Here is a 10,702-nt window from a genome sequence, read left to right as displayed (position 1 = left end):
GCGGCGGAGCGGCGGAGCCGTGGCGGAGCAGAGCAGAACATTGCTAAGCACCCGCCGCCTACCTCGAAGCGCCATGCACCGGCCGCGACCAACCGACTCATTCCGAGCGGGACGTCCGTCACTCTCCCTCTCTGTCGCACTGGAGGGGCGCCCCGTGAGGGAGTGAGGGAGACAGACCGACACGGGGGTTACGCGTGTGAGCTCGCGGGGGGCGCGGGCCGGAGCGGCACCCCGCCGGAGACCGTTCACCTCGCTGCAGGCTGCAGCCTGCACATCCATATTCGTATTCGCGTTCGCGGCGAAAGGGACGAGCTCCCCAAGAGTGCGGTGGCCTCGCCGACGACACGGGGCATCACCGCCGGACTCGTTGGAGTCACCAGACCGTGTTCCCCAATGTCGAATGGAAAATCCTGCCCGGAGACCCGACTGTCCGTTTTCCCGCAAATCATGGGGCGGGGCACGGGCCGGGCGAGGCTCGGGCGAGGCTCGGGTGCGGCGCAGAAGTGTTCGGGCCGCGCCGTCGTCCCGGCGTTTTGCCTTTCGTGAAACCCTGCGGCCCGGCCCGGCCGTCGTCTGCTGGCCGCTCGACGCGCCACCGCTCCAGATTTGATTGTCATACTTTGCCGGCCAGGCTCACGTAATACCGGTTGATCTGTGGGTGAAAGTAGCGGGGCAGGGAGAGGAGTTCTCCATCGCGGAGGTTGACGTAGTGGCTTCCCCGCCGCACCCCGCCCCGCCCCGCCCCGCCGCGACAGGCAGAGGAGCGGACAGGCCACGCGATGATAAATCTCGGGCTGCAGTCCAAACACGACATGAATTCAGGTTTATTCGTAGAAAGGCCGGAGTGGGTGGCGCGGCCAGCGGCCAGAGGAGGCGCCCGTTACGCGAGTGTTGCTGTCGCGGGGGACGGGGACTTACAGTGGGCGGCCGTGGGTAGCGAAGTAGCTGCAGGCGGTGGCTTTTCGGCTCTTCGAAACCGCGGTTCTGCCGTTTAGGTGGCTGCTGCTCTCGAAGTACGGTATGACATGACACCAGGAACAAGAAAAAGCCACCGTCACTGGCGCGTTCGAATGCGGCCCCTGCCCCCGCCAGGACGGCAGCGGCGTCCGAAACGCGAGCAGGAAGGCTGGCCGGCGACTCCGCGACGACGAGCTCGCTGTCGTCTGTCGTCATGAGGCGTGCAACAGCGCGACCAGCACGGCGTCCTAAGTGCGCCGGCAAATGGATGGCCTGGCCGGACATTCACGGAGGTCCAGCCTTCTGCCGTTTGCCTCTTGCCCGCCGCCTTTTGCGAAAGAAAGAATCGTTTGCGACACGGCTGGCGCGCCGCGCTCACACAACCACCGCGCTCGAGTAAAGCGTAAAAATATAAATAAATCAGGTTGCAGGCAAGAGAATGACCATACAGTGCGCGCACCTCACTACCGACTCACAAATCAGACGCACGCGGCGCGGTGCAGTGAGGGGAGCGGCGAGCTGCTTTCTCTCTCAGCGTTTTCGCGATCCGGGGCGCGGGGCGCGGCGGCGGGGCGCGGCGGGGCGCGGCCTTGAAACACATCAGGAGCTGATTCGGAGCTCTTTAATTAGGAGTAGGCACGGGGGGCGGGGTGGGGCGCGGCGCGGTGGGAAAGTTAGCAGGAAGCGCGTGCGGTGCGTGTGGTGGCCCAGAGAGGTGGCCCAGAGAGGTGGCCCTTCTGATCCGAGCCCTGCTTGGCCCTGCTGTTGGAGTGCGAGGCAGACCAGGCAGGCCGACGGCTCGGCCTGCAGGTGGGCCGTGTCGTGGTGCCATCACTCCGAACCATTGTGAGCCCAAGTCGTGCACGTTGTGTGTGAGAGTGTGTGTGTGTGGTTGTACACGCATGGGCGTCACAGCGGAGCCAGTGCCGTCCTTGACGAGGTGAAATTACCCCGGCGCCGGCCGGACCGAAGCTATGCCCAGCAATTGTCAAGAGATGATCCATCCATCGCCTTCAGTGGAGCCCCTGCCTAGGCACCTGCAGACCGACCGGAACGGCAGGGCGGAGGGGAAGAGGCTGCGGCGGCCACCAGGTTCCAGCGGCTCCAGGTTCGGGCCGCGCGGGGCTGCGCGGGGCTGCACGGGGCTGCGCGGGGCTGCACGGGGCCGCGCGCGGCGGGGCCGGCAGGGACACGCGGTCCGGTAATAGCTGTTGTGCGAGTGTGAAAGTACAATTATTTTATGGGGCGTCTTTCGGTCAAGGGCGCAGCCCGGCGCAGCGGTCTGCAGACAGGCCTCACACGCACGCGCAAACACACACACACACAAAGACGCACAATTGGTTTAGTTTAATACGTCGGTTTGCCCTGAGCCTTCTTCGGCTCTTAATCTGAGATTACCACACGGCGCGCGTGGCTTCTCTTGATTAGTTTCGCTTCACATGTCAGTGCGAGAAGAGCATCGCGGCATCGCGGCCCCTGGACACCAAGGCTGGGCCGCGGGGCCGCGGAGCGCGAATATAGCGCGAACGGGCGGAGCAAAAAATAACAATTATTTTTTAAAAAATGTGTTAGTGTATTGGGTAACGCAACACGCGATCGTTTGAAGTGCTGCATCGTTCGATTGGCACTGAATGGCCGCTACACCTGCGAGAGGAGGGCCAATGACCTTGAACCTTGGAGGGCATCGTCAAGGCCGTCGCGAAGGCCCTCCAGCTTGGCGGCCACGGTCACCGCTGGCTGGGCTCTGCACGGCTCTGCACAACCATTTTGAACGTGTTCAATACGCGACTAAAATCAGCACCCCTCGGTTCTGACCAACGAGGTGCCATCGCATTGCCATCGCTCAAGGATAAAGGGGTCTTCCCTCGACGTTCACGCAATCGTCTGCTTGGTTGGTCGTTCGCGAGAACCGCAGTCCGACCGCGGCCAGCCGCGCGACCCCCATCAAGCGACCCCTGTCGTCTGACTGGAAGATTTGGCCCGTCGGAAAGGGGAAGGCATTAGCGCGAACTATAATAAATTTCAGACTATTCGACTATCATCTGTTCCAAAAGCGCGCGCCGGCCGCCTCGTTCCAGTTTCCAGTGCCATCGCGTCCCCTTGCGCCCCGGATGGTGAGCGGGACGTCCCGGACAGAAGACGGCCGCCACACTGGAGGACGCCGTGGTCGGGTCAGGGGTCGCGCGAGCGCCAAGCGCGGCCTAGCGCGGCCTAGCAGTGCAGCAGGACAGGCAGCGGACACAGAGGCGAGACTCGTGCGCGTCGTGTCGGACGATTGAATCTCCTTCACCGACTCGGCGAGGCTGATTCCCGAACCGCCGCCGTCTCTGTCGCACTCTCGGGGCGTTCCGTGAGGGTGCGAGGGAGACAGAGGCGTTGTTCGGAACGGAATCGGTCCCTGCTTGGCCGTCCGTACGGAGTAGTACGTGCTGGGCGCCGCGATGCTGCGGGTGTTGGCCGTGTTGGCGGCCACCAATAATAACAGCAACACGGATGCGTGCACATTAAGCCGTGGCGACCCTGGGGTGCCCTGGGGCGCCCTGGGGTTCGGTTCGGAAGGTTGGCAGTCGGTGGGGCCGCGCAAATCGCACAACCCGCGCAGCCAACCTAGATCCGAGCCTAGATCAGAAACAGTTCTTAGGCTACAAAAATAATAAACAATAAAAAAATCTCATTCAGCGAACGTTAATGAAAGCAGATGATACTCGTTTGGTTTTCTTCTGGGCTCATTAGTATGGGCTCATTCCAAAGATAGTTCTTAAAATCTCATTCAACGAACGAGGCCGAGCTGGCGCCGAAGCCGGCACGAGCTGAGCAGAGCCGAGGTCTGCCCGAGTCACCCACCCTTTGAGACGTGGCAGGCGGAGAGGGATTGTCAATGTTGCGCGCGGGCCGTCGCGCGCGAGGAGGGGGTAGGGGGTGCCATTGTCCGCGCAGGCTGCGCCTCACCGCCAGCCAGCCAGCCAGCCAGACACACCAGCCCGCCCCGGCGGCCAGCCCCTATTATATTGTTAGGATACGCGCTTGGTTTCTGGACTCGAGAGTAAAAGCACGCTGACACCTTCATGTGTACAGTATTTTTAAGTATGTTTCAAGTGTGGTGAAGGTATCATCTGCTAAAAACCGTATGCGGCAAATCAAAAACCGTATGAGGCAGACCAAAAGCCGTATATACGCAAACAAAAAACCGTATGCGGCAAATCAAAAACCGTATGAGGCAGACCAAAAGCCGTATACGGCAAACAAAAAACCGTATGCAGCAAATCAAAAACCGTATGAGGCAGACCAAAAGCCGTATACGGCAAACAAAAAACCGTATGCGGCAAATCAAAACCCGTATGAGGCAGACCAAAAGCCGTATACGGCAAACAAAAAACCGTATGCGGCAAATCAAAACCCGTATGAGGCAGACCAAAAGCCGTATACGGCAAACAAAAAACCGTATGCGGCAAATCAAAAACCGTATGAGGCAGACCAAAAGCCGTATACGGCAAACAAAAAACCGTATGCAGCAAATCAAAAACCGTATGAGGCAGACCAAAAGCCGTATACGGCAAACAAAAAACCGTATGCGGCAAATCAAAACCCGTATGAGGCAGACCAAAAGCCGTATACGGCAAACAAAAAACCGTATGCGGCAAATCAAAACCCGTATGAGGCAGACCAAAAGCCGTATACGGCAAACAAAAAACCGTATGCGGCAAATCAAAAACCGTATGAGGCAGACCAAAAGCCGTATACGGCAAACAAAAAACCGTATACGGCAAATCAAAACCCGTATGAGGCAGACCAAAAGCCGTATACGGCAAACAAAAAACCGTATGCGGCAAATCAAAAACCGTATGAGGCAGACCAAAAGCCGTATACGGCAAACAAAAAACCGTATGCGGCAAATCAAAAACCGTATGAGGCAGACCAAAAGCCGTATACGGCAAACAAAAAACCGTATGCGGCAAATCAAAAACCGTATGAGGCAGACCAAAAGCCGTATACGCAAACAAAAAACCGTATGCGGCAAATCAAAAACCGTATGAGGCAGACCAAAAGCCGTATACGGCAAACAAAAAACCGTATGCAGCAAATCAAAAACCGTATGAGGCAGACCAAAAGCCGTATACGGCAAACAAAAAACCGTATGCGGCAAATCAAAACCCGTATGAGGCAGACCAAAAGCCGTATGCGGCAAACAAAAAACCGTATGCGGCAAATCAAAACCCGTATGAGGCAGACCAAAAGCCGTATACGGCAAACAAAAAACCGTATGCGGCAAATCAAAAACCGTATGAGGCAGACCAAAAGCCGTATACGGCAAACAAAAAACCGAATGCGGCAAATCAAAACCCGTATGAGGCAGACCAAAAGCCGTATACGGCAAACAAAAAACCGTATGCGGCAAATCAAAAACCGTATGAGGCAGACCAAAAGCCGTATACGCAAACAAAAAACCGTATGCGGCAAATCAAAAACCGTATGAGGCAGACCAAAAGCCGTATACGGCAAACAAAAAACCGTATGCGGCAAATCAAAAACCGTATGAGGCAGACCAAAAGCCGTATACGGCAAACAAAAAACCGTATGCGGCAAATCAAAAACCGTATGAGGCAGACCAAAAGCCGTATACGCAAACAAAAAACCGTATGCGGCAAATCAAAAACCTTATGAGGCAGACCAAAAGCCGTATACGGCAAACAAAAAACCGTATGCAGCAAATCAAAAACCGTATGAGGCAGACCAAAAGCCGTATACGGCAAACAAAAAACCGTATGCGGCAAATCAAAACCCGTATGAGGCAGACCAAAAGCCGTATACGGCAAACAAAAAACCGTATGCGGCAAATCAAAACCCGTATGAGGCAGACCAAAAGCCGTACACGGCAAACAAAAAACCGTATGCGGCAAATCAAAAACCGTATGAGGCAGACCAAAAGCCGTATACGGCAAACAAAAAACCGAATGCGGCAAATCAAAACCCGTATGAGGCAGACCAAAAGCCGTATACGGCAAACAAAAAACCGTATGCGGCAAATCAAAACCCGTATGAGGCAGACCAAAAGCCGTATACGGCAAACAAAAAACCGTATGCGGCAAATCAAAAACCGTATGAGGCAGACCAAAAGCCGTATACGGCAAACAAAAAACCGAATGCGGCAAATCAAAACCCGTATGAGGCAGACCAAAAGCCGTATACGGCAAACAAAAAACCGTATGCGGCAAATCAAAACCCGTATGAGGCAGACCAAAAGCCGTATACGCAAACAAAAAACCGTATGCGGCAAATCAAAAACCGTATGAGGCAGACCAAAAGCCGCATACGCCAAACAAAAAACCGTATGCGGCAAATCAAAACCCGTATGAGGCAGACCAAAAGCCGTATACGGCAAACAAAAAACCGTATGCGGCAAATCAAAAACCGTATGAGGCAGACCAAAAGCCGTATACGGCAAACAAAAAACCGTATGCGGCAAATCAAAAACCGTATGAGGCAGACCAAAAGCCGTATAGACCTCTTTGCCGTTCCCACGGTCCCCCTCCCTGGACCACCGTCGCCTAGCAACGCGAGCCAAACAAATCTCAGGTATGCTGCCTGCTAGGCGACGCACGACGGATGCGTTTTTTGGTCATATCTCGTAAACCGTTAAAGCTAGATGGGTAGTGTAAGCGAGCCGATTGTAGTTTAAGCAGAGATCTACAATCGGCTCGCTTACTGTACACGTCTATCTTGAACGGTTTAGGAAATATAGCCGAAAAACCCACCCGCCGCGCGCCGTCCGGTGTGCAGCATACCTGCGATTTGTTTGGCTCGCGTTGCTAGGCAACGGCGGTCCAGGGAGGGGGACCGTGGGAACGGCAAAGAGGTCTATACGGCAAACAAAAAATCTCATTCAACGAACGTTAATGAAAGCAGATTGATACTCGTTTGGTTTTCTTCTGGGCTCATTAGTATGGGCTCATTCCAAAGATAGTTCTTAAAATCTCATTCAACGAACGAGGCCGAGCTGGCGCCGAAGCCGGCACGAGCTGAGCAGAGCCGAGGTCTGCCCGAGTCACCCACCCTTTGAGACGTGGCAGGCGGAGAGGGATTGTCAATGTTGCGCGCGGGCCGTCGCGCGCGAGGAGGGGGTAGGGGGTGCCATTGTCCGCGCAGGCTGCGCCTCACCGCCAGCCAGCCAGCCAGACACACCAGCCCGCCCCGGCGGCCAGCCCCTATTATATTGTTAGGATACGCGCTTGGTTTCTGGACTCGAGAGTAAAAGCACGCTGACACCTTCATGTGTACAGTATTTTTAAGTATGTTTCAAGTGTGGTGAAGGTATCATCTGCTAAAAAAGAAAAATCCGAGCTGGGAATCGAACTCTGGCCCCGACGGCGTGGTCCTTACCCGCGCGGTGAGTCATCGCCTCGAGGAGACTGGCACACGGCTAATGCAGACACGTTTCCATACGCAGTCAATTAGCGGACCAGAGTGTTAACGCCCGGCCAGCTCGACCAGTACCAGACTAGCCGGCGTGTGGCGGGGCGGGGCGTAGCGAACGTAGCGTCTCCAAGGTTCGACCCTGTTACGCTATGGCTACGCGGCTACGCGGCTACGCGGCTACGCTCTACGATGGATAAGGAGAAGAAGGGGGAGGAGGAGGAGCAGCCGAGTCATGCAACGAGAACAAATTGCAAAACGGACGGGCCGCCTCCGCGCGCGCGGGCGCTGCACCACCGCCGCCCCGCCAGCTGTGGACCCGGGTTCAAATCCCGCAATCGGCCGATTTGTTTTCGGCCGCCCTCGCGATGTTCGCTGTTTCGCGCAGCGAGTCCCAGACCCGCGCGAGCCGAGCGTGGCCGAGCCTGGCCACGGGCCCAGCACCCAGCATGCATCACGATGGTATTTCGCGGTGCAGCGGTCCTCCGCACAGCACCCGCATGCCACGTCACGCCAACACACTGGAAATGGCGGCAACTTGTGGGCACACTGTGGGCATACTCCGGGCACGCTTCGAGCGCTGCGTTCCTCGAATCCAACTCGCCACAAACATCAGGGTTTTGAGAGTGACTTTCCTGCGAATAAGTAATATGATGGTTCAGTCCCTTTTTGACTCGGATTGTCTAAGCGCTCTGGACCCCAGACAGTGTTCAAAGTCCGCCGCTCAGACTGTGTACTATTCTGGCCCACTCTGAGCTTTATCGAACGAAAACGTGGACAAGGGTCGCTTTTGCAGGACGCAGAACCCACAGGGCACCGGCCCCGCGGCCCAGCCCCGACAATTATCCAGGAGATGGCCCCGGGAGGACAATCGGTGGCCGCGGACTTGGCGAACGAAGCCCCCCTTGATGCAAATCTAATCGTTTGCGATTTCGTTCGGCGGTGGCCAAGGCGGTGGCCAAGGCGGTTGCCACAGCCTTTTGTCGCCGCGGACGTCGATTCGTGTTGACGGCGCGCGTGGGAATGGCGTCGCGGAGCGTCGTGGAGCCGCGCCGCGCCAGCAGAAGAAGGGCGGCCGCGTGGCCCGCGAGGCCCGCGAGGCCCGCGAGGCCCGCAAGGTCGGCGTGGGGCAGGGCACCACCTCGGGCACCACTTAAGGAGTTAAGTGACGACGCGGTGCTTTACTGCAGTTTGGAGCCGACGATGGCGATGGCGGCGCATCGACGCGCTGCTGCTGCTGCTGCTGCTGCTGCTGCTCAGTGTGCCAGGGTAGCAGCAGAAGCACGGGGCCAAACTCGCGACGCGCTTTGGTCTCTATGTCCCTGATCAATGAAACCAAACCTAACCTGACGTAATGAATCCATCCCCACCGTCATGCCTTTGATTCGAGCGTCGTTATGACTAAAGGGCTCGAAACTACTGGCGTCCGCCCTAACTGGTCCTGGCCCACGGTGATGGCGTTGTTGGCGAGGGAGTGCGTCAGGCCCGGCCAGGCCCGGCCAGGCCCGGCGCGCTGCTTTGGGTGAGCGGCGCGTCGCGAGTGCGGAGGTGGGGGCAGAGGCCACTGAGGCCAGGCAGAGGCCAGGGGCAGCGAGGAGGCTGAGGCTGCCTCAACCCTATGCCATCCTAGGGAGCCGCACTCGGGACTCAGGCCACAGGTCACCGATCCATCATATCCTGGTCGGGGGCAAACAGATTTACAGGCACAATTACCCCCGCAATTAAATAGGTTTTGAAACATGAGTGGCTGCGCGATTTCATTTCGCTTCTCAACTTTATCTGTCGTGCATCGGCGCAAGCTGTGGGACTGGGTGCGCGAGGCGCAGTGGGGTGCCATCGTCTACAAGCCGCTAGATCCACAGCCAGGCGGACCCCCGTAGCCATCCTTCCTCGGGTCATCAGCTACGCCAAAACTCTTTTTATTTCTTTCAGGGACAATGTGCTGCAGCCCGTAAGACCACGTTGCGACACGACCTGCTCGACATTTTGGAGGACAATGAGGCCTGGATGGAGGCGCGGCGGCCGGAGCACGCGGAGGTCCCCCGACACGTTGCCGCCAACGTGCAGCGCGGCGCAGCGGCCCAGCGCGTGGCGGTGAAAGGCAAGCGGCGGCTTTTGCCAGAGGCCTCCGGAAGAAACAGCGCCAATGCGACGCCAACTCGGTGCGGCCGCTCCTCGGGCGATTCGTGTCCGCTCCTCTCCTTCAAGGTTCAATGTCAACAGTGCCCCAGTTCTCGAGGTTCTCGAAGAATGAAGGCACCCCCGCACGCGATGTAAGGCGTCCCGAGGCGCCGCGTCCCGGCCCGGCGACCCAAGCAGCGGGGACCTCTGGACCCCGGCCCTCGCTTGACAGCCGCGGCAGATTGACCCATCCACGACGGTGAGGTCCACGCGCCCCCCGCGGGGCCCATGACAGCCAGGCCCAGCCAGGAGGGGTCAAATGGAGCCATTCTCCAGCGGTCAAAGCACAGAGCGGCACAGCGGGCCTGAACAGAAGACAAGCTTGGGCGGACACGTTATGAGCTCAGCTCCACAGTCCGTAAATATGACTCGCATGAAGCACATGAGCGCACTGACAGACTCCTCGTTTGAAGGGCAGTCGTCTCGCGGGCGCCAAACTCCGAGCGTGCCTTGGTGGGCGAGATGAGCCAGATGAGTAAGTGGCGGTGTCGCGGGCGTGGCCGGCGTCGCGCACTTGGCCGCGTGTTTTTGGCATACATTAGGCGGAGTCAAACAGCGAGCTAAGTCGGTCATGTGTGCATTGTTTGGCTGCTTTGGCGCACCGTGAGGTCAGAGAGTGTGTACGGTAGGCGCGCGGCGCGGCCTCCGACCGACCCCGCCCACGCCATCCTTCACAGGGCGTGCTGGCCTGGCGTGCTTGCCTCACGCGCATGATTTTACTGCTCGAATGTACGGCTACTCAGCGTGACTGTTAATTCGCATCATCTCATCAAGTGTGCGCGGCCATCTCTCTCTCCCTCTGTCAAAAGATGACGTATATGTCGAGCCGGCCAGTGATACCCATCAGCATCGGGGAGAGGCTCGCGAGGAAGGGCGGGACCACCTTGGGCGGGACGGCGCATCGCGGCGCACCACGACGGCGTGGGGGACGCAACCTCCGCCTCGACGCGCCACGCGGAGGGCGAGGACGACCACGAGAGTGATGCCTATTGACGTGACTGTACCCGAAGCGGCTCGCGCGGTGGCGGGGCTCGAAATGTGACAAAGTGACGTGTGAGTGACGGCAATAAGAGGAGGTGGACCCCCATGGCTAGTTTTGCATCACCCCTGTACGGTGTGCACACGCCGCAGGAAAAAAGAACGAAAAAAATGA

This window comes from Thrips palmi, unplaced genomic scaffold (assembly GCF_012932325.1).
Source record: "Thrips palmi isolate BJ-2018 unplaced genomic scaffold, TpBJ-2018v1 HiC_scaffold_1, whole genome shotgun sequence".
Classification (NCBI taxonomy): domain Eukaryota; kingdom Metazoa; phylum Arthropoda; class Insecta; order Thysanoptera; family Thripidae; genus Thrips; species Thrips palmi.
The sequence above is the reverse complement of the archived record's forward strand: the minus strand, read 5'-3'. Positions refer to the sequence as shown.